The following is a 22,278-nucleotide window of genomic DNA, read 5'->3' on the forward strand; positions in this document are numbered from 1 at the left end:
ATTGTAAATAATGCTGCAATGAACATGAAGCTACATCTATCTTCTTGAGTTAGTGTTTTTGTTTTTTTAGATAGACACCTAGAAGTACTTACTAAATAATATGTTTGCTGTGTTGTAATACAAACTGGCTTTATTTTAAGTTTTGCTTCTGCATGGTTAAGTTCTTCATTCTTATTAATTGGAGTGGGGGATGGGAGGAAAGTAGCCAAGAATTTCCGGGGAAATGTTTGGAAAAGCTCCCTAGTAGTTTACAGATATAATGGAATTATCCTCTAATTGACCTTAAGACTAGAGACATTTGCTTAGGTCCATTGATGGTTTTATTATCTATTTGCCTTGAATAAGTTTGGAGCTTTGGCCACCATCTTCCATGGTGAAGGCTCAAACCTAAGAGTGAGAAGCCAATACCCTGAGGATGGCAGAACAGAAGGACTCAAAGAACTTAGATTTTTGAAGATGGTACTGAGTTGCTGCACTGACTCTCCTATCTTCACACTCCCTGTTGAAGTAAACACAAATGTCTTTATTATTTAAACCCCTGTTAATAAGCTTTTTAAAAATTAACTTCCTGTTGAATACATCCTAATTGACACATGTTCCTGATGATATATGTCTTCATCTTACTTCTCTCCAGTGTTGGGTCTTGAGATTATAAGTAGCTTAAGAGAAGCAAAGACCTATTTTGAGTGTTTTGGACAGCATCTGTGCATGCTGATAAGTTTTAGCGATTGTAAAACTTACATGTTGACCTATTTTGAATTACTTTTCCCTTCTCCTCATTTAGTCAAGCAGGACAGGAGCCTCTATGTAAATATCTCATGTTCCTCAGTGGCATCTGAGGTGAGCTTATGTTTATTCAACAAAAAAGGCACATATTGTTATGCACAGTTAAATTTAGGACTGCTATTCACTGTACAAAAGTAATTACTCTTGGGTTCAACTGTGAGCTACTGTGAGCTTCCTGGGAGCATTTCAAATAGGATTATAGTAGCAAAAATGAGGTCACTCAGAGCCTTTTAGGAACTTGTCATTTGAATTCATAGAGGTCTGCCCCTTTTTCTCTTTGCTGTTGATCTCTGTTCCCAAACAATTAGGCAATTCAGCCGGCAAGAGGGCTCCCAGGAGCTGGATTTCAGTTTTCCTGAAGTGGGGATGAGGGAATCACTGTGAGAAATCAAAGGGCCCACACAGTGATGGGTAATTAAGGATTCTGAGAACGAGGAACTGAAATGTGCTGGGTGGTAAGGGCATGATACTTGAAGTGGTTTGAATTTATGGATCGCTAATGCAGGAGTAGCTAGTGTTCGCCTTTCTAACTTCTAATAAATTTAACCTGTGCTCAGATTCCCAGACCCCAACCTGTCACTGTGTAGCCCTTAGCTATTTTGTCCTTTCCCCCCAGGTTATTGTCAGCTGGGAGTTTAAGAAACTTGGGAAATGGAAAATGAGAAATTCAAATAGGCTACTGGTAAATTTTTTTTTATCTATGGACCTATTCCGCTAATCTGCCCTGCATATCTATTCACCTACATACTTAACATATCTTCCCAACCCACTCAACAGTCCTACACTGCTTACCTCACCTAACCTGCCTTCTCCCATTTGACCCATTTGTCTTTTCAAAACGTAAAGATCACCTATCAATGAAATCAGTGAAATTCTGCACTTTAGGACTTTGCTTAATGTCACCTTAAACTTGACTTGACAGGCTTTAGTTCAAGTAAATGGGTTATTTGTTTTGTTGTTGTTAATGATTTTATTTAGGAAGCAGTCCTTACTATGATACTCATGAAGAGGACATGCAGATGTGACTTTTGTCAGATCCTTTAATAGATGACAATGACGACGATGATAATGATGATATTGGAATTGATTATAAAGAGATTGAAGAAATTGTCTCTGAGTTTGTGGAAGATTTTAGAATTAGCTCCATGTAGAATGATTCACTTATGTATTTCTTTTGAAGTTAAGCATTTTCTTCCATGCCTGATATTTTCCTTCTATTACTTATCAAGTGTTTACTACATGTCAATGGGTGCTCCGCTCAATGCTAGGTGATATAATAGAAGGCAATCTGAGTTTCAGAGAAATGAAGGGGGGCGCCTGGGTGGCTTAGTTGGTTAACCATCTGACTTCGGCTCAGGTTGTGATCTCATGGCTCGTATGTTCGAGCCCCGCGTCGGGCTCTGTGTTGACAGCTCAGAGCCTGGGTCCTCCTTCTGATTCTGTGTCTCCCTCTCTCCCTCTCTGCCCTTCTCCCACTTGTGACCTCTCTCTCTCTCTCAAAAATAAATAAAACATAAAAAATTTTTTTCAAAGAAATGAAGGTTCAATCTCTAATGAGAGAAACTTGAATTTTGTTTCAACCAAAGAAAGATATTCATAAAATATTATACTAGGTTGAATAGTGTAACTCCTAAAATTCATATTCACCTGGAGCTTGTGAATGTTACATCATTTAGAAATAGAGCCTTTGCAGATGTAACCAAGTTAAGATGAAGCCTTACTGGATTAGAGGGTAATTTAGACACAATATCTGTATATCACTGTGCTTTCCTAAAAAGTCATGACAGTTTGTATAGCTACCAGCGGTAGATATGCATGTAGGTGCTAATTTTATTGCATCTTTACTTATATGGGGGATATTTTCAATGACAAATATTGCTACAATCTTCCTGGGTAAAAAAAAAAAAAAGTACCTTAAATGTTTTAATTTTCAATTCTGTGGTTACTAGTGTGAATACTCCTTTTTTGTTGGGATTTCCATTGATTTTTCTGTTCACCAGGCAGAAATGTAAAATAAATGTATAAAAACATGGGATGAGCTCCTTATGAAGGTTATAAGCCCAAAATCACTACAGCTGTTTAAACAGACTGGGCAGCTTGATGGAATCATGATGTCAGGGCAGGAGATTTAAGAGGTATAGAGGCAATACGGTCTTTCAGTCCTGAAAGAACTGAAAAAAAAAATCCTGAGTTTTTTTTTTTTTTCTTTTTAATTTTTCCTGGGAGAAACTTGCTGTGCCTGCAAATGCTAAGGTTAAAGTGGCAGAATCAGGGTCACCTGGGTGGCTAAGTAGGTTAAATGTCTGACTATTGGTTTTGGCTCAGGTCATGATCTCATGGTTTCATGGGGTCCAGCTCTGCACTGATGGCACAGAGCCTGCTTGGGATTCTCTCCTCCTCCTCCTCCATCTCTCTCTTTCTCCCTCCCACTCATGGTCTCTGTCTCTCTCAAAATTAAATAAATAAACTTAAAAAAGAATTTTCAAGTGGCAGAATCAGCAAGGAAAAATTCTTTCTCTTATAGGTTTTGCTTCGGTATTCTTGTTTCTTTTCTTAAATATTTTCTGTTCCCATCCTAGCAAACTGATCTCCATAATATTTCTCTAATGGTCACTTTCTAATGAGTGCCTTTCAAGAACTGATAAGTTTTAGCCTGACCTTTTTCTTTCTTCATCTTGAGGGTCTTGAAATCCAACCTTGTGGCTTCTTAAAGCTGATTTCATGCCAGTGGGTGACAGCCTGTTGCTTTCAAGAGAGGCAGTTGCAAATGTTTGTGTATAGAAGACAGGGGCAGGGGGTGGAGGGAGAATGGTGTGTAAGAGATAACTGGGATTCTGGGGCAGATATAAAAGGCTTGAATCACCTTGATAACATGATCAATTTGGCAGTTTGTTTGAACAACTTTAAATGATGACTGATTTTTAAAAACATATACTGCATAAGCTTTAGAATTACTCCTGGGAGGTTTTGGGGGGTATCCTACTGAAGAAAATATTTTTTATAAATATATTTTTTCTACTTCCAAACTCTCAGGAAGGGATTTGATTTCACCAGAAAATATGGGCACCTGACATTCCCACACCACGTCACGAGGACTTCATCACCTTGAGTCAGAGGGCAAGTAATAATGAAGTAATCTCAGTCTCCTCTTGCTAAAAATAAGGTTTGCATAAAGCTTGTGACCATTTCACCGATGTTCTAAATAGTGGGCCTGAGTGGAAAGGGAGGAATTCTTCTCAATTCCCAAAGGAAAGGAAATTTTGATCATTCTATTAAAAAGTGTGAGTGAATTGAGGAAGTAGAAACCCCAGGACTATAAAGGTCCCTACACTGGTTAGTGAAATCAACAAATTTGTCTTTGCTTGAGCCATTCTAGAAGGAGGTAAGGAGCCTTAGAACATAGAAAGGGTGGCAGATGGTAAGGATATAAGCTGGGGTTCTCAATCCCTATTTATCACTGGTCATTTGAGAGATTGGATGCATCCCTGCATGTCTCTCTGGGCACCAGATTTTCAACTGCAAAATAAGGTTAGATTGGACAGTCTCCAGGGCCAATTCCTGCCATAAAATTCCCGGGGGCTTCCCTCTTTCCTGTCTTTAGCTTCTCCCTGCAATCCAACCCCATTGTCTTCAAATATTAATCTTTCCTTAAAATAGGTTAAGGATACGTAGCGTTTGTGTATTTTCTTCACATATCTCTCACTGGAACATCAGTATATCCCTCACTTTGATTTTTCCATGAGTATTTTGTTGCACAGGAGGGTTCCTCTGGTGACAAAGTCAGTGACCTCAGAAAGTATACTCATTGATTTTTTTGTGCTTCCTTTCACTGGCTGACAGAGTCCTCTGAATTGCCTGCTCAGGTTGCTAAAAAGCAATTCATTTATTCCACAAGTTTTCAGTGAGTACCTACTGAGCTCCAGGTCCCTTGCCATGTGCAGTGTGCTTCCCAAGGACCCTTTGAGAATTTACCTTTCTCTTGCCTAAATATGAGTCGGTCTCCATGAGTTGAAGACCTTCAGAGTTTTAGAACTTCACCAGAGGTAGGAGTTGCAAGTGGGGAATAGCCTATCCCTCCACAGACCCTTGCCCACAGGCTCTGATCCCCAGAAGGCACCATGCTCTGAAGATGACTGGGGTTGCATCCTAAGCAAGAGGAGCCATTTTCTAATCTGCACAAATGCATCTTGTGGGATGTGGTGGCTCTGATTCCCAGGGTCTAAGCATCTAAGATTTTATTTCCTTCCCTTCCTCTTCTCAGATTCTTTCTCATTTTTATCTTTATTTTTTTGTATCCTCATGAGAATGAGAATGAGTGGGGAGGGGCAGAGGAAGAGGGAGAGAGAGAATCCCAAGCATGTCCCACGCTGGGCACAGAGCCCTACATGGGGCTCGATCCCAGGAGCAAGATCATGACCTGAGCTGATATCAAGATTTGGACGCACAGCTGAGTCACTCAGGTACTCCTCATTTTTATCTTCACTTCTTCAAAAGAGAAATTTTTTCCCATTCTGGACCCTTTCTCTTATAACTCTTTTCCTTGGTAAAGAATGCTCAAAAAATGCATTCAAGTTTAAATTTTTATGAGGCACTTGGTTTATTATACTAATAAATCCTCTTTTGGTTTGAGAAACATTTGCGGTAAATGTGATAAGTTCATATGGAAATTAAGGTAGCACTACATCCTTTTAATTAGACATATATGTAAAAGGAACCAAATGTCTACTGGAATGGAAGAAGACTTGGGTTTGGAAGACCATTTTCCTCCATTGTTTTCATAGGTTTATTTGGAGCCTGTTTGCTCACAGGGTCCTTTGTGCTAAGCTCTTCCCTCCTTAGAAAGACAGAGGAAGGGTCTGTTCTTTTCTGCACTGGGTAATTTATTGAAAATCCTCTGCCTCTCCCACTGATATGTTTGATGTCACAGTCAAGGAAAAGCAGTTTTTTAGTTTTCTAAGGAGGATAGCAGAGGCTGGTCCATGTGTCCATTGTAGTTGTTTTCAACCATGGCTGCACATTAGAATCAACTGGGTGCTTTACAAAGTCTCATAGATGGTCTCCACTGCAGAGTACTACATGGCAATTGTAATCTATGCAAGTAGAGTTTGGACATCAATATTTCTTTAAAAGCTCCCCAGAAACTGTGCAGATAGATTGAGGACCGTTGGCCTGTGTTTTCCCAGGGTTACAACACAGAGTAACTTATGAGCAAGGATGGGCCAAATTGAAATGGTTCAGTTCTGTCCTTTTATCACACAAACACACATGAACATCACTCATTTGGTATGGGACACAAAAGGGAGTTTCAGTGATAGACACAGCATGAAGATTGCAAACACACAAACTTGATGAGAGGCACATCACAGACAGAGGCGCTTGTCCCCACCCCAAGCACATACATGGTTAGAGATTATGGCTCTGACACACATATAGACGTATATGCTGGCACACAGACACAATCCTAGAACTTGATAGAAAAAAAGGAATACAGACATAGACATACACTCTTCCACAACCTAGACCCAGAGATACATAGATGTAGTTTCATGGAGAGACACACAGTTACACACAAAAAGAGACACAAGACAAGAACTCACACATGTAGACATAGACCAGGATACCCACAGAGATGCACAGAAATTGACAGAGACCTATGTTTTCAGAGATATGGAAAGGTACATGTAGGCCCATCCAGACACCATGCAGTAAAGGGACACATGCTCAGAGATGTACTTGAGTGACTTTCTGGAATTTTTGTGTAATATGTTGAAGCACCATTGAAGATTTGCTTCCTATTTACAGAAGTGCTTTTGCCTGGGCCTGTTTTCATGTGGCCATGAGGCATGGAGGATGAAACTTGTGTAGCCTTAGAAGAAGGAACACATTAACTTTCAACAGCAATAGATCCTACTGAGAAGTTTTCCTTCATATGACTCTACAGTCTTGGAGAAGGAAAAACAATAACAACAACACAATTACAATGGAATGGCCACTTTGGGATATTTTTTTCTGGAGAATAGAACAAAAGATCCTATAATAATAATACCTTGCAGCCTATCCATGAACTCAAACCTATCATTTGTATTGAGCTTTACATGTATAATGCCATTAGATCTCCAAAGGAACCCAGTGGGCTAAATTCTCTGTATCCTCATTTTATAGATGTGGAAACTCAGGCACAGAGGGGTTAGTTAAGTAACGTTCTCTGGGTCACTCAGTTAGTAGGCTAAAATTCTTGTCTTACTTGAGTCTCTGTTCCTTACCATCCCAACACTGTTTTTCCAACTAAGAGGGAGTTGTAATTTGAATGTTCTTATTTCAAAGGTGCGAAGACAGTCAGAGAGGCCAATCATGTCAGCCAGGACTCTTCAGGGATAAACACAAGCTTAGAATCTGAGTTTCTGGTTCCTGTTCAAAGCTTACCTTCACTACAGAGGTGGGCCTTTGGTTCATTCCTCAGGCTGTGAGTGAACTTGATACTGGGAGTTTGGAGATTCTCAGGGTAAGGACCCAGAACTACAAATAAACAACAATGATCATGCCACAGCTTTTCTCAGAGGCATGATTTTCTTCTCCTAAAATATGAAAGAGTTGAAGGCATTTTCTACTTTCTCTACTCTTCTGTTTGTGTTTCTAGGACCTGGGCATCTGCTGTTTGTACTACCTAGACCTCTGGTACCTAAAAATTCGAATTTGAATTTGTCCTGGCAGAGTATCCAGAATTTGCCTCGGCATCCCAGCCCTGGTAAGAAATGACTTGGCTTTGGGAGGATTTATTTTCGGAGCATGCCTCACTGGAATGACAGTCACTAGATGGGCAGCCATCTTGGTCATAGTGCCTTGTTGTGAGATCTGCTCCAGTCCTCTCCATAGCACCTGACTGTGGACAGGACTGTAGCATAGGTGTGCCTATGATGTCTCCTATCAATCAACAGTGAGTCAAGGGTATATGGAGCATTTATCCTAAGCTTCTTCCCGGGACAGCTTCTGGGGTGGTTACAAAATGGATGTTCCTATACTCAAGGGGTTGATGATTCAATGGAAGAGGTGATTAAAATGATCAGCTAGTAAGAAACAATCAAATGAGAGGTTAGAGATTGGTAGTGGAATGACTGATTCTGACCAGAAGATAACCACCCACCCCTGAAATACACATACATAATACTTAAAAAATATCTTGACATGAGTTTGCAATTTTGAAGTGTCAGAATATCTCACATAAAAATTTTTCAATTCCTGGGGAGCCCGGGTGGCTCAGTCGGTTGAGTGTCCAACTTTGATATTGACTCAGGTCATGATCTTGCAGTCGTGAGATTGAACCCTGTGTTGGACTCTGCACTGAGCATGGAGCCTACTTGGGATTCTTTCTCTTCCTCTCTTTGTCCCTCTCCTGCCCACATGTACTCTCTCTCTCTCTCAAAATAAACATTTAAAAAACTTTTTTGAATTCCTGGTTCTATTAAAAAGAAAAAGATCTAGCCATGTGGAGCTTACATATCACATAGAAATAATTGGCTAGAACTGAGCAGCAACTCCTTTTGAAACGAGACTTGTACTATTTCATTCTCTTTATAGTCTTTAATTCTGGCCCTCTTGATTCATTAAGATTATCTGCTTGAATGTTCGCAGCTAACTCACAACCATGCATAGGCATCAATTAATAGTAAACATCAGTGATAAATGTCATAGGAAGTTGAGGAGGGGAAGTCATTGAGGGCTTGGATACTAAGCTGCACTATAAAAAGTCAGAATTGAGGTAAGGGGATGCAGTGTTAAAATGTACTTATGAGTAGGGTGCATACAAAGCAGAACAAAAGTTAAATAGAAAGTTTAAATTCTGAATGATTAAATTAAATGTGAAAAGCAAAATTTTTGAACAGTTAGAAGAAAATACAGAGACTATTTATTTTATTAGAACTGGGAAGGGGCGCCTGGGTGGTTAAGTGTCCGACTTCAGATCAGGTCATGATCTCACAGCTCATGAGTTCAGGCCCTACGTCATGCTGTGTGCTGACAGCTCAGAGCCTGGAGCCTCCTTCAGATTCTGTGTCTCCCTCTCTCTCTGCCCCTCCCCTGCTCTCTCTCTCTCAAAAAAAAAAAAAAAAAAAACTAGGAAGAATTTAATGATCTAAAAAGCCCAAACCATAAAGGAAAATATTAAGGAGTTTGACTACACTAGATTTAAAAAAGTGTCTATCTAAAAATGAAGAAAACAGGGGCACCTGGGTGGCTCGGTTGGTTAAGCATCCAACTTTGGCTCAGGTCATGATTTCACAGTTTGTGTGTTTGGGCCCTGCATGGGGCTTTGTGCTCACAGCTCAGAGCCTGGAGCCTGCTTCAGATTCTGTGTCTCCCCCTCTCTCTGTACCTCCCCTCCTCAAACTCTCTCTCTCTCAAAAATAAATAAACATTAAAATAAAAATTTTTAAAAATAAATAAAATTAAAAAGATAAAAATAAAGAAAACAAAGTCAAAAGGCAAACTGAAGACAAAGGAGAATATCTGTAATGCATAAAATAGATGATAAGTATCTAGAATTTAGTAAATAAAAACTCTTACAAATCAATAAGAAAAAGACAACTCTATGGAAATATGTATACTATATATGAAAATTTCATTGACAGAAAGGAAACACAATTGCCAATAAATAATGAAAAAATACTCAGCCTCTAGAATTTTATCTGGAAATGCAAAGTGAAACAATAATGTTATATTATTTCATAAATATCATGTTGGTACAATTTTCAAATTTTTAAAAGTGTATTTATTTTGAGGGAGGCGCAGAAAGCAGGAGAGAGAGAATTCCAAGCAGTCTTCATACTGAGTGTGGAGTCTAGTATGGGGCTTGAGCTTACAACTGTGAGATCAGGACCCAACCCAAAATGAAGAGTCGGCTACTTAACCAACTGAGCCAAGCAGGCACCCCATTTTGACACACATTTTAAAATGTGACAATTCCAAGGGGTTGGTAAAGATATTGAAAATTGGGACTTTTCATATACTTCCTACAGGAAAGGGACTTGGTATAAATCTGAAGAGAATATACCTTGTATTAAATTCTTGTTGAAATGTCTAACAACAGCATGAAGGACTAGGGAAGGAATGAAAGGATACTGTGCTAAGGTTCTTATGTCATACATGAAGGGCTATAATATTTGAAGATAGACTGTGATACGTTAAAGATGCATATTTTAACTACAGGGCAACCACTAATAAAACAAGGATGTATAATTAATAAGCCAAAGTGGAACTAGAATGAAATACAGTAATATTCTATTAATCCAAAAGAAGGCAAGAAGAAAGGGACAAAGAAAAGATTGAATGTATAGAAAATAAAGTGCGAAGATAGTAGCTTTACACATAACAATGTTGATAACTGAATGATATAAATACACATTAAAAGTGGAGATCATGGGGTCCTGGGTGGCTCAATTGGCTGAGTGTCCAACTTCAGCTTTGGTCATGATCTCACAGTTCATGAGTTCCAGCCCTGCAGCGGGCTTGCTGGATCAGTGCACAGTCAGCTTCAGATCTCTGTGTCTGCCTCTCTCTGTTCCTCCCCAGTTCATGCTCGCTCTCTTTCTCTCTCAAACATAAAAAAAAGAAAAAAAATTAAAAAAAAAAAAGTGGAGGGGCACCTGGGTGGCTCATTCAGTTAATTCGGCTCAGGTCATGATCTCCCGGTTTGTGAGTTTGAGCCCCATGTCAGGGTCTGTGCTGACAGCTCAGAGCCTGGAGCTTGCTTTGGATTCTGTGTCTCCCCCTTCTTGGCCCCTCCCATGTTCACGCTCTATCTCTCTCTGTCTCTCAATAATAAACACATGTTAAAAAAATAAAAAATAAAATAAAAATGGAGATCTTAAAACTGGATCTGAAATGAAGATCTAATTATATTGAATTTACAAGAAACAGTTAAATAATAGATAGAGATAGGTTTAATGATAAGGACTGAAAATGTATTTAAAAATATAGAATACAATGAGTAATCTTAAGTGAGCTGGAGTGTGTAATATCAGAAAACATCATCTTCACACCAAGGAAGATTTCCGGAGACAAAGACAGAAATCTCATAATAACAAAAGAGTTAATTCATGATCAACACATAACAGTCTTAAATGTTTGTGCCTAAAAACATAGAAAATGCATAAGGTAAAGTTTGGCATTACTTAAAGGAGAAACAGATAAACCTGTAATTATGATTGGAGATTTCAAAATATTAATCTAAAATTTGATTTAATAATTGCCACTGAAAAGCAGTAATAGTATAGAAGACTGAACAGCACTATGAACAACCGGAACTAATTGATGCTTATAGAACACAGCATCCTATAAGAGCAGAAAACAGTCTTTTCAAGTGCACATGAAACACTTAAGATGATCACATGCTGAGCCATAAAACAATCTTTAGTAAATTATGAAGATTGATACCATACAGAGTATGTTCTGTGACCACAACAGAAGTAAATTAGAAACCAGTAATAGGAAGATATGTTGGAAATTCCTGAAACTTTGAAATAAATAACACACTCCTAAATTAGTAATGGGTTTAGGAAAAAATTGCCAGGGAAAATAGTTTTAGCTGAATGAAAATGAAACAAAACTTCAGAATTTGTGGGATGCAGCTAAAGCAGTGATTGTGGGGACTATATATATGTTTATATACACATAGATTAAAAATTTACAAGTATTATATTACAATTTTAATTCTCGGGCCCAGGGCATGAGATTACAGGACAATTATAGCATATTCCTTGAAGCTTGCTATGACTTTCATGTCTCCACGAAGATTTTGCAAAATCTTAATATTCACTGAAAAATGGTATTATTTATAAACTAACATTTCATAAATAGTTTGTGTCTTTATTTGCCTCAAACAGCTGGCCAGGAAGTGGGTCATTTCAGATTTGAACCCAACTGTGTCATAGAAAATCTGTATCCTTATCACTGTGCTGTGGAGAGGCGAGTTCTCTGTAATAATCTCTGGGAAAAGCACACCCATAGTACACAAGTTATTTCTACCTTCAGTCACTCAGACGGAGTTCTTATTCACCCACAATGAGCAGGGCAAGTGGAAGGAGCTTGGGGGTAACACTCTCCAGTCCTAGAAGCTAAGGTTCATGTTCCACATCTTTTCAGTATTCGTTCACATTTTAGGACTTCCGGATGTGTGAGCTGCAAGCGGTACTTATCAATACAGCGCATTCAACTTCACATACCTGTATTAAAAGAGTTCAGGGTGTGGACATATCCTCTATATGAACTCCACTGAATCTTTCAGCAGAGACCAATTTACTGTGATGGCAGCACAGATTTAGAGGAAGGGTCCACCATTTGAGGGCTTTGGAGCTGTCCTACTTCCGACTCTTCCTATGATCTGGCTTTTCAACTATTTCTTGGATTTACTAAGATACCTTGATATTATTTCCTATTTGCTTAAGTTGGTTTTGTTACACCAGATCCCAAGAACCTAATATCCATAATCAAGCTCCCCCATATTGAGTAGCTATTGAATGCAGATTGGTTGAACTCCAGGACAAGCAACTGTTTATATTCGCATCCAAGTGGCATAGATGATAATGGCAGTCCAATAAGAAATTGTAATCTATAGACCTTTGGTTTGAAGAATAAGAGAAACATTTCTGTAACTTTTCCCGTATTCATGTTTCATAGATTTAAATGTTTTTTCTTTTTTTTTTTTCCTAGATAACATTTAGCTTATTTTTAATGAAAAAAGACACATCTTATTCATTTAGGAACTTTTCTTCTTCCTTTTTCCACTTCCCACCTTTCCTGGCTCAAAAATCATTCTGGAGTTTTCTTGAGAAGATTCCAGTTTTCAGAGATTTTCTAATAAGATCAAAGTATGGATAACAAACAAGAAGGGGAGTGTGCTGGTTCCTCACTGTTCCTTCACAAGGAGTGGAACTGGCTCTCACACCCAATTAGTTTCATAGTGTTGAGGGAATCTACAGAAGTCCCTGACAACAGTGGGGTTTTCCACGTTCCAGATCATCTTACTCTTGGAATTTAAACCACTGATCCCAGTTCCCCTGAAAACATCTGCCGTTCATTGCTCGCACTGTCTAGTGCTTATTTCAGCTCTTCACTCTGCTGTGAAAGCATCTGTGTAGCTGCCTTCCTCAAGTTATTTATTCTGAAATGACATGCTGGAAGCATTGGCCAAATAGGGTAGGTTTGCTGAAAGCTACAAGTTAATTTGATAGTTTTTCTGCTCTTGAATGAACTTTCTGATGCCTTCACCTTGTCATGGTCTGCAGCATATCAATTCATTACATTTGGGAAAAATACATATTAATGTGTTCTGTAAGTAACCTGGGAAGAAATGCGTTTATCTTATTTCACCAAAAGCTGATGGGCATGCATTTCCTAATCTGAATAATTTGCTTAGAGGAGGGTGATTATGATCATACAGCTTGGATTGCATCTGTCACAGGTACTTTTACAGTGCTTCCTGGAGAAGTGATTATTTTTAATGCATCCATACCCTTTGCCTTGTTCAATTAGTAGCTCCTTGAATTATTGATTTTACAGTCTAATTTGCAGTGGTGACATTGGGCCAGCTTTATGGGCATGCACCTGTGCAGTTACTTAGAGGGACTCTGCACTGGGTTTAATACTCTGCAGTTGCTATTTTGAAATTCCGGACATGTTTTGAACAAGGTGCTCTGAATTGTCATTTTGCATTGGGTTGCACAGATAATGTAGACAGTTTTCAGTGTCTCTAAGCTGTAGGGATATTGGAGTGGGCCAAAGTAAAACAATGAAATGAGCACAGAACTGGTTAGCTCTGTGACCTGCAGTAAGTTTGGCTTTGGATTCCTCAGTAGGAAATAAACAAATAACTACCCCTACTTACTCTCAGATTCTTTTGATGCTTAAAATGAAATAAATGGTACTTGAGATACAATGCAGGTTCTCAGGAATATTTATATATATATAAATATATATTCCTCCTCAGGAATTTGTATATGTATATAAATATCTATTTATATATATAAATATATATTCCTCCTCAGGAATTTGTATATGTATACATATATGGAGAGAGAGAGAGAAGGAGGGAGAGAAAGTGTCAAGTTATGATTTTGGAACAAGTTCATTAACATTAAAGCATTTGTGGGTGGGAAATATCTGTTGTAGAGCAAATTGTTTTATTCCAGCTTACCTACTAGAAATGATCACCTACTGAACTTCTTTTAAAATTATGAATATATTTTATTGTCAGATTGGCTTACATACAACACAAATTGGCTTATGTGTCATCCCAACAAGTGCCCTTCTCAATGCCCATTACCCATTTTCCCCTCTCCCCCACCCCTCCATCCACCCTAAGTTTGTTCTCTGTATTTAACAGTCTCTTGTGGTTTGCCTCTCCTCCTCTGTAACTTCTTTTCCCCCTCCCTTTTCCTCATGGTCTTTTTTTAAGTTTCTCAAGATCCACATATGAGTGAAAACATGGTATCTGTCCTTCTCTGATTAACTTATTTCACTCAGCATAATACCTTCCAGTTCCATCCACATTGCTGCAAATGGCATGATTTCATTCTTTCTCGTTGCCAACTAGTATATAGTCTATTGTATATATAAACCAAATCTTCTTGATCCATTCGTCAGTTGTTGGACACTTAGGCTCTTTCCATGTTTTGGCTATTGTTGAAAGTGCTGCTATGAACATGGGGGTCCATTTGCCCCTATGCATCAGCACTTCAGTATCCCTTGGGTAAATTCCTAGTAGTGCTATTGCTGGGTCATAGGGTAGTTCTAGTTTTAATTTTTTGAGGCACCTCTGTCCAAAGTGGATGCACGACTTTGCATTCCCACCAGCAGTGCAAAAGGGTTCCCATTTCCCCACATCCTTGCCAGTATCTATAGTCTCCTGATTTGTTCATTTTAGCCACCCTGACTGGTGTGAGGTGGTATCTCAGTGTGTCTTTGATTTGTATTTCCCTGATGATGAGTGACGTTGAACATCTTTTCATGTGTCTGTTGGCCATCTGGGTGTCTTCTTTGGAGAAGTGTCTGTTCATGTCTTCTGCCCATTTCTTCATTGGATTATTTGTTTTTCAGGTTTTGAGTGTGGTATGTTCTTTATAGATTTTGGATACTAGGCCTTTATCCAATATGTCATTTGCAAATATCTTTTCCCATTCCATTGACTGCCTTTTAGTTTTGTTGATTGTTTACTTTGCAGTGCTGAACTTTCTTAATACCTATATTCTTTGCATATTATATATTGTGTGTATAGGCCATATAATGGCTATTGTTTTAGTTCAATTCTCCTCCTTGGCTGTATAGTAGATCACCTGACATCCTAAAAACAAAGTGTTAAAGGCCAGACTTCAGCTGAATAAGAACCTGAAGAGGAATCCAGGATTTTGCATTTATATTGTTTTACTTTGTTTTGTTTTTAGTGGGCGGAGCATCGGCTTTGGTATCTGGTAGACTTGGTTCTGCCTATTTTGCTAACTGTGAAAGTGGAGAAAAATAAGAGAGAACTCAGAGAGTTATAAGGCTGCAAAATCTCCTTTGTGAAGTACTCAGTCCTGTAGGGCTGACTATTATCAAGAGGTGGTGACCCCCATTAATTTTTCATTTTTTGTGTTGTCGTTGTTGTGTGTGTATCCACAACTGGATTGTAAAGTCTTTGAGGTCATAAACTGTGGTTTACTCTTCTTTTTAATCCCCTAAGGCTTCCAGTACAGTGTAGAGCATTTAACAAATAGGTTCATAAAGGCCATTTTTTGATTGATTTTTTTTGACAGAAATAAAATTAAAAATCAACTCAGCTATGTCAAATGCATTTAAAAACACCAAAATTGCATTCTGGCAGACTCACCAATGATTTCAGTGAGATCTTGAGAGCATTTGCTCATCTGTGTCTAGGCGACTGAGACATTTACAAAATAATCAGTCTATGGAGTCTATTAGTTTAGAAATTCCATTTGGAGGACTGCTACATTTGTTCTGTCTGAGTCATCCCATGCTCTACAGGACTGCAACAAAGAAACTGCATTAATTTTGAGGACAGTGTCTGGGTATAATTTTTGAAAGGACGGATGCAGGTGACATGTTTTATAAACTGTAGGTACTGGGGTGGGGATGTGGTAGAAAGTATTGCTCAGGAGAGAACAGGACTGGGGGTACAGGTGAGGAACCAGAAGTCATTCAACAGTGTTGGAATAATAAGGATTATGGCTGGAGAGTGGGGTCTAATAGTCAATACTGAATTTTACCTTTCCAGAAATCCCAAAAAGAATGGTCTGGTCTTAATAATTCATTGGTTTGGTGTAGGAGAGTAAGAGGGAAGGATGAAAATATACAAGTCTTTTCTGCTCTAAGTCTGGATTTATCCTAGAATTAGAGCAGAACTAAATCTATAGGTGTCAGTTTTAGATGGGCAGTAACTGGCAGAATCAAATCAGTCTTATAACAAGGGATTGTCCTCTGGCTATTGGCTCTTCTTTTTAAACAAGGGATATTGAGGGGCACCTGGGTGGCTCAGTTGGTTAAGCGTCCAACTTCCACTCAGGTCATGATATCACGGTTTGTGGGTTCGAGCCCCGCATCGGGCTCTGTGCTGACAGCCAGCTCAGAGCCTGGAGCCTGTTTCGGATTCTGTGTCTCCCTCTCTCTGACCCTCCCCTGTTCATCCTGTCTGTCTGTCTCTCTCTCAGAAATTGAAAAAAAAAATTAAACAAGGGATATTGAAAGCTTTTGTTTGTTTGGCTTTATTTTGTTCTGCATCTAAAACTATCTTTATAATTTCCCAAATTCATAGTTTTTCCATATTTGGTTACAAAATTTTGGTTACGAAAATTTGGGAGGAAGGGTTTTGAGGGAAGAGAGAAAAAGAATTTGGTGGATTTCATATGATTAGATGACCATCATTATATGATAGTAAGATAAAATAATAAAAATAATTAGCACTTATTAAATACTTCATATGACAGGCACTGTGTTATAAACAGCAAACCAATTATCATATTTAATCATTTGCAACCCTGTGAGTTTTGGCATTCCGATTTATGCATGAGGAAACTAAAGCCTAAAGAGGTTAAATCATTTTGCCTAATATGTGCAAGTCATCATTAATCAATTTGTATTGTTTTGGTTTTATTTCTTACATAAATTCATCAGTGAAGCCATATGGGTTCAGACTTTCTTAGTGGAAATTTTCTTTTTTACTATAAATTAAATTCTTTAATAGTTTCAGGGCTATTAACATTTGCTAATGTTTTGTGTTTGTTGTTGTAATTTTTTTAGTCCAAGGAATTTTTCATTTCATTTAAGTTGTCAAGGTAGCAAGAAAACATTATTCATGTTATCTGAAGTATCTGTAGTGATGTCCTCTTTCATTCCTGATTCTGATACTGTTTCTCCCCTTTCATTTTTTTGATCAGTCTATTTAGAAATTTATTAATTTTATTGATCTTTTCAAAGAACCAACTTTTGGTTTCAATGAGTTTATTTTTCATTTTATGGCTTTCACTTTTATCTTTATTGCTTTCCTTTTAGTTTTGATTTAATTTGCTCATCTTCTTTTTGACTTCTTAAGGTGAGATATTTGAACATTGACTTGGAATTTTCTTGTTTTCTAATATAATCATTACAACTGTAAATTTCTTTGTAACCATGGCATTAGTTACATCCCACAACTCTTGATACTTAGGTTTTCGTTATTATTTCATTCAAAATATTTTCTAATTTCTTTGTGATTTCTTCTTTGAGCCACAGTTGTTTAGAAATGTTATTTTACTTTTGCTATTTATAGTTTAGTTTTGTTGTGATCAGAGAACATTCTCCTTTCATACTTTTTGGGGGATTGAAGTTATAAATAACTACTAAGTCCTATTTCACCCAGGATTCTTTATCTTTATGTTTTCTTGGCATCCCATCCATTTAGCATCCTTTTCCTCTCTCAAAAGTAACCCATGTATATAATAAAATATAAGGCCATACTACCTATGACCCATAAACTCTTTGTACATTATTCCCCACAATTCCAAAAAGCCCAAAGCAGACATGATACTTCAGTCCTTCCAGCAACAGATTTGGCTAATAAGGGAAAGTCATTGAAACTTTGAAAACTTTGGTTTTCTTATTTGAAAACAGGGGATAATAATTTTTCCTGCTTTGCAATATTTTCTGAGGAATAAAGAAGAAAATGCATGAATATAGTAATTTCTTAATAAAATATGGTCAATATCATCAATATTTGAGTACATTTTCTGCCCCAGAAACTATGCCCACATTTTTCTGTAGTACCTTGTTTAGTCTTTCTGACATCACAGTCTAATCACCTCTGTTTTATAGATGAGGAAACTAAATATTTGCAGAAGTTGTACTTGTTCAAGGCTATAGACTGAGTAAATAACAGAAATTAATTACATGGTCTGTCTCATTCCGAAACCTATTTTGTTCATTTTTTTACATCATATGTTATAATGCATCTAAAATAAAATTTAAAAGTCAATATCATATTTATAATAACTCAAGTTTTGTCTTCTTTATAAACAAAAATTAGTATATTGTAGAAATTTGAATAAACAGGAAAAACAAGTTAAGAATTTGGCAGTTGAATAGATGTAACTCAGAGTCTCCAAACATGACAACACACACACACACACACACACACACAGAAAATACACAAATACAAATACAGTAAAACTAAACTTTCCAACAAGTTTTATAATGAAAAAATCTAATATTTCCTTCTTTTCCAATATTCCTTTATTTTATGATGCTATAGAGTTGATTATTCTTAGATTCTGTTATTGTCTTGTCATTGACTGTCTAAACCATTTGAGATTGTTTTCTCACTTTTTTGCCACAGGTGGCTATATTCATCCAGAAGCTGAACTATTCCTCTCCAAACTTTTTAAACTCTTGAGAATGGGGATGCTGACTTTTCTTTTTTATATCTTTAGTACTTGGCATAGCACTCAAGAAGATATGTGTCAAATACATGCTGGCTGAAAGCCAGTTGCCTAAGGATTTCTGCGGACTCAGGAGTCTTTAAGTTTCCAATGACAATCTTCTCCTTTTCTCCTTTATTTTCCAAAGGGCACCACAAACATTTGGCTGATGTTAAGGATAGACTGTACCTTCCTGTATTATTTGCTAACTAGCTCAAAGGGTTTATGAAACCTCCTTGGACAGTCATTTCAGTATTTGTCCATTCTAAATGCCGTGGAGAACTTCCTTATTTCTGGCCTGAAGTTCCTCACCTTTTCTTGGCTTTTATTCTAGCACTTGCTTCTCTTTACATCATGTTGGTTTCATGGGAGTATACTTTTATTTCAGAACTATTTTTCTTCCCTCTGCTCCCTTCTTAAGTTTGCAGCATTGGAGGCTTCTTCTAACCCTTCTGATAAGTAGGTTTGGGTCATAGCAAGAACTAAGGTTTACTTAGAGGAGAAACTTATATTTGCCTCCAGAGGACTGGCTGAAACTTAACAACATGAGCCAGTGTCCCCAACTGCTGCCAGATCATTGCAACAGTATATTTGTCTACACCATCTGCTTTCTCATTCATACATGGGACTTGCCATTGCTCTCCATCCTGAAGTTTGTCATGGGAGGGAAATAATAACACAAAACAGAGAAATAATCAAAGTTACTTAGCAGTCCCCCAAACACACTTTTATTTGACAAGATACACTCTCTTTTAACTTGTAAGCATATGGAGATCTCACCCTACAACTATCCTCCTCCATCAACCTACTCTCATTCTCCCTGCATTTGCCCATGAGAACATTTTCTGCAGGGTCATTTACTGACTTTTTTCTCACTCTTACCTATAGGTGAATGTGGATGAGAATATTTATGCAGACAAGACAATGGTTTTATGAATATGATTTGTCACCAACGGCTTCATAGCATTTCGTTATGACTGTGGAGATTCACTATTGTCAGAGTCTCTGCTGTGGTTTCTGCTCATAAAATAAAAATCATGCTATTATCATCTGAATAAAATGATACATATGTAATGATCTTGAAAGACCTTGAAGGTGAACCGCATTTGAAGAAAGGTAAAAATTCAATTTCATTTACAGGTTTGTGCTGCACTTTGAAAGTTTACATTCTGCCACCTTGCTTACCTCTTTCCGCTAACAGAAAGAAATCTGAAGAGGATTTCTGCTTTTACAAAAAAAAAAAAAAAGATAAAAAGCCAAGATAGCATTCAGGGATTGTTCAGCGGTGAATCTTTACAGAAGCAGGATGCCCTGAGCATTGAGAGTGGCACCAACCAGCTCCTTCCCCAGAAACTACACTCAGCTTCTCAGCATCAAGCTGCTAGAGCCCTAGACTTTGTGGCTTCTGTGCATTATCTCAGTTTATTTTGTGCATCTGTTAGCAAGACGTGTTCTAAGGTATCAGAAAAACCTAAAAGAAGTTATTTTTTTGAGTTGGGGAGCATGCAAAAAATTTCCAAAAAAGGTAACAGTAATGGTAATGGTTTTCTTTATGCCATTTTGAAAGGCTTAGAGTTTTCAGAGGAAATGTCTACTTTTGGATAGTGGGGGAGACCTGCAATATGGAATATTAAGTATATCATTGCCAAATATAGGAAGGGAAAATGATTTTAGTCAAAGATAGACATTGAGGATAGCGTGTTTATAAAGGTAGGTCATATATTTTACTGCAAGCTCTTGCTAACAAGGTCAGAGTTAATAGATTATTGATCCATTTAAGGTTTAGTAGCAAGCTAATTTTTTTCATCAGCTATGCAATTGGGCATTTGTCTGTTTCAGAGGCCAATTCAATAAACATCTTTCATTTGATATTACTTTCTCATGTTGGGTAGCATGTGCCTTGGATGCACTAACCCGTGTTTATTGCCACAGTCACCCCGCAGCATTGGTATTCTTGCCACTGTGAACACTGTCTTTTCAGGGTTTTACTGTTCTTTGTCCCTCAGGAGAATGGTAAATCCTTTCTAGTGCAGAAAGTCTTGGGCTGCAGGCACTGAGATAAGGGTAGAATCTGATTGTATCATACACTGCTAACACCTGCTCCACTTGACTTTGGTTCTTATTATGTGGGATTTTATTCAATATTGTGATGAGGAACTTGAAATAACTTATGCCAGTTATCTCTGTCGTGTCCAAGAAGTTCTAATCTTTGAATAATAATAAAAGGAAAATTGTGATAGCATTTAAGTCCTGTAGTCCTGTGTTATGAAGAAGATACTAGAAGATACTAGACATCAAACTCTAAATTACGTGTGTGTGTGTGTGTGTGTGTGATGTAGTGTGTGTGTTTAATTTTCTAGGCTTTAGTAAAATTGGAGCCATGTGATTTTTTTTTTCTGATTTATATAAAAGGGGATTGAAAAAGCCTTTTACTAAATGAAATAAAGACTTGTAGTCTGCTTTACTTCCTGTGCAGATTCAGCACACATTTGTGCAGCAGCAAAGACTAGAATTTGAGAGTGGTGGCCTGGGGTCAAATACCACCTCTACACCTTGGAGAAGGCACCAGAATAGAGCACAGAGACAAAAATATGGATAATAGTGCTTCCTTCATGGAGTGTTTAGAGAATTAAATGAGGTAAGATATGTAAAATACTGAAAACAATGCCTGCATAGGAAAATGCCTACCTTTGCTTTGCTTCTAGAACTACGTGTTTTCATTCTTTCTACTCCAGTATTTACTTTAAAAAAAATTAAACTTGAGAGGAACCTGGGTAGCTCAGTTGGTTAAGCTTCTGACTCTTGATTTCAGCTCAGGTCATGATCTCCCAGTTGTGAGACTGAGCCCCATATTGGGGCTCCACACTGGGCATGGAGCCTGCTTAAGATTCTCTCCTTCTGCCCCTCCGTGGCTAGCATTGCAAGCACTCTTCACTCTCTCTCTCTCAAAAAAACAAACAAACAAACAAACAAACAAAAACGGAAAGGAAGAAAATAAGAAAATTTTAAAAAGTTAAAAATTAATAAACTATTTTAGAGCAATTTTAATTTCGCAGCAAAATTGAGTAGAAATTACAAAGAGTTCTCATATACCTTGTCTCCACACATACATAATCTCTGCTGATTGTTTCCACGGATTGATATCCAGTACCACAGTGATACAGTTTGTTACAATTGATGGACTTACATTGACACATTATTGTCATGCAAAGACATTTTACTTTTTAAATGTATCCCTTTGATTTAAATTATTTTTATCTTTTTCTTTGTGCTGAATGTAGGGGCCAAGGGCAGACTGCCCTAAATGTGCCACTTTGGCATGTTAATTATTTTAAATAAAAGTTACTTAAGAAACAAGTGCAAGGACACTCAGACACTCCTTTGTGTCGCTAAAAGCAAGAAACAAATCTCTCCTATGAAAAATGCTTTCCCTGTACTAAGAAGTAGAAAAGCATCCTTATCACCAGAGGTGGCGACTTTGAAGCTGATAACACGATAGAAATAAACCTCGTTTTTTTTCCTCTGCTATCTTCGCCTAAATTCTGTTAGAATCCGC

The sequence above is a fragment of the Hyaena hyaena genome, unplaced genomic scaffold (assembly GCF_003009895.1).
Source record: "Hyaena hyaena isolate Hyena2069 unplaced genomic scaffold, ASM300989v1 scaffold_379, whole genome shotgun sequence".
NCBI lineage: Eukaryota > Metazoa > Chordata > Mammalia > Carnivora > Hyaenidae > Hyaena > Hyaena hyaena.